The 2,981-nt window shown below is 39.1% G+C and overlaps 1 pseudogene; it reads right to left on the reverse strand.

Moving 5' to 3' along the window:
- Positions 1-2,049: 2,049 nt before the first annotated feature.
- The window catches only part of LOC104999600, a 19,519-nt pseudogene continuing 18,587 nt past the window's right edge, over positions 2,050-2,981 (reverse strand).

Consider the following 2,981-nt stretch of genomic DNA (forward strand, 5'->3'; position numbering starts at 1 on the left):
AAATGTTCCTTTGGTATCTCTGATTTTTTTTTTTTTTTTTAAGAAAAAAGTTTATTTATTTTTGGCTGTGTTGGGTCTTTGTCGCTGCATGGGCTTTTCTTTTTCTTTTTTTTTAATTTTATTTTTTTTTAAACTTTACATAATTATATTAGTTTTGCCGAATATCAAAAGAGATCTCTAGTCTTTCCCATTCTGTTGTTTTCCTCTATTTCTTTGCATTGATCGCTGAAGAAGGCTTTCTTATCTCTTCTTGCTATTCTTTGGAACTCTGCATTCAGATGTTTATATCTTTGCTTTTCACTTCTTTTCTTTTCACAGCTATTTATAAGCCCTCCCCGGACAGCCATTTTGCTTTTTTGCATTTCTTTTCCATGGGGATGGTCTTGATCCTGGTCTCCTATACAATGTCACAAACCTCATTCCATAGTTCATCAGGCACTCTATCTATCAGATCTAGGCCCTTAAATCTATTTCTCACTTCTACTATATAATCATAAGGGATTTGATTTAGGTCATACCTGAATGGTCTCGTGGTTTTCCCTACTTTCTTCAGTTTAAGTCTGAATTTGGCAATAAGGAGTTCATGGTCTGAGCCACAGTCAGCTCCTGGTCTTGTTTTTGCTGACTTTATAGAGTCTCTCCATCTTTGGCTGCAAAGAATATAATCAATCTGACTTCAGTGTTGACCATCTGGTGATGTCCATGTATAGAGTCTTCTCTTGTGTTGTTGGAAGATGGTGTTTGTTATGACCAGGGCATTTTCTTGGCAAAACTCTATTAGTCTTTGCCCTGCTTCATTCCTTATTCCAAGGCCAAATTTGTTTCTTGACTTCCTACTTTTGCATTCCAGTCCCCTATAATGAAAAGGACATCTTTTTTGGGTGTTAGTTCTAAAAGGTCTTGTAGGTCTTCATAGAACCATTCAACTTCAGCTTCTTCAGCATTACTGGTCGGGGCATAGACTTGGATTACTGTGATATTGAATGGTTTGCCTTGGAAACGAACAGAGATCATTCTGTCATTTTTGAGATCGCATCCAAGTACTGCATTTCGGACTCTTTTGTTCACCATGATGGCTACTCCATTTCTTCTGAGGGATTCCTGCCCACAGTAGTAGATATAATGGTCATCTGAGTTAAATTCACCCATTCCAGTCCATTTTAGTTCACTGATTCCTAGAATGTCAACACTCACTCTTGCCATCTCTTGTTTGACCACTTCCAATTTGCCTTGATTCATGGACCTGACATTCCAGGTTCCTATGCAATATTGCTCTTTATATCATCAGACCTTGCTTCTATCACCAGTCACATCCACAGCTGGGTATTCTTTTTGCTTTGCCTCCATCCCTTTATTCTTTCTGGAGTTATTTCTCCACTGATCTCCAGTAGCATATTGGGCACCTACTGACCTGGGGAGTTTCTCTTTCAGTATCCTATCATTTTGCCTTTTCATACTGTTCATGGGGCTCTCAAAGTTCCAGCTTTTATAGGAGTTTGAGGGTCATCAGGGTAGATACACTAGTGAGGTGGATTCAGCACTGATTTCCAGAGTAACATTTTCTAAGAGAATCTTGTCTAATTGTTAGGTTTTCAAGACAGAAACCGTGATTCTGTAAAGTTCCAGTCCTTATGGATAAGCTCTTATGACCACCTTCATAAGAACTAGAACAAAATCTAGAAAAAGAATCAATGTGCATGTATGCGTGTGTGTGCACGCACACACATACACATACACACACATATTCTGTCAGTCCATTTCTCTCTGAAGAAATATTTGTACAGGAAACTAAATTATCATATAAATATTGTCTGATGTTGATAGAAAAAAAGTAAGAGTCATCAGAGGTTGTTCAAAATTGTTATGGATTTTATTTTCTAAAGCAAGCCTCTCAGAATAAGGATACTGTGTATCTCTGTCCTTATATCCATGTATTTCTTTATTCTTGCTTCTGAACAAATATATGCTATTTCTTCTGTCCATAAAGCAGAACTAAATCATTAAGGAAATATACACAAGGATTCCTGTATATACACTTATCAACTGAAGTCATGCTTTACTATACCATAACATTTTCATGGCATTTTTCACTTCTTCATTCCATAGTGTATAGATCAGTGGGTTAAGCAAGGGTGTCCCAATTGTATAAAATACAGCCACCATCTTGTCTATTGGAAATGTGGTTGGTGGGCATGTGTATATGAATATACATGGGCCAAAAAATAAGACAACCACATGAAGTGGAAGGTGCATGTAGAGAGGGCTTTCACCTTGCTTCTGCACTGTGGTTTCTCAGTGAGTACAAGATGACAACATAAGAGATAAATAGGATTATGACCCCCGCCCTGCATATGGCCCCACTATTAGAAACAACAAACAAATTTATCACAAAAGTGTCCATGCGGGCAAGTTTCAACAAGGGCTGCAAGGCACAGAAATAGTGGTCAATCACTTTGGGGCCACAGAAGGGCAACCTCAAAACCAGGAAAATCTGTGCTGAAGAGTGAATACAAGACCCCGCCCAGGCTAAAATCACCAACACACCAAAAAGGTGCTGGTTCATGAGGGTTGTATATCGCAAGGGTTTACAAATGGCTATGCAGTGATCAAAGGCCATGAGGATGAGCACAAAGATCTCCATGCATCCAAAGAAATGGGCTGCAAAGACCTGGGTCATGCACTCATTGTAGGAAATGGTTTTCTCCTGAGAAAGGGCATCCTGGGGGCTGTGATTGTAGAGAAGAATGCATCAGCAAAGGACAGATAGAATAGGAAGAAATATATGGGACTCCCAAAATGTCCTGCTTGTCTTAACAGTCACTACAATAAGTTCCCCAACAGTGTTGCAAGGCATAGGATCAAGAAGACTCCATTTTGGACTCTGTGGGAGAGGGAGAGGGTGGGATGATTTTGGAGAGTGGCATTGAAACATGTATAATATCATATAAGAAATGAATCGCCAGTCCAGGTTCGATGCAGGA

The sequence above is a fragment of the Bison bison genome, unplaced genomic scaffold (assembly GCF_000754665.1).
Source record: "Bison bison bison isolate TAMUID 2011002044 unplaced genomic scaffold, Bison_UMD1.0 scf7180017864355, whole genome shotgun sequence".
Taxonomy (NCBI): domain Eukaryota; kingdom Metazoa; phylum Chordata; class Mammalia; order Artiodactyla; family Bovidae; genus Bison; species Bison bison.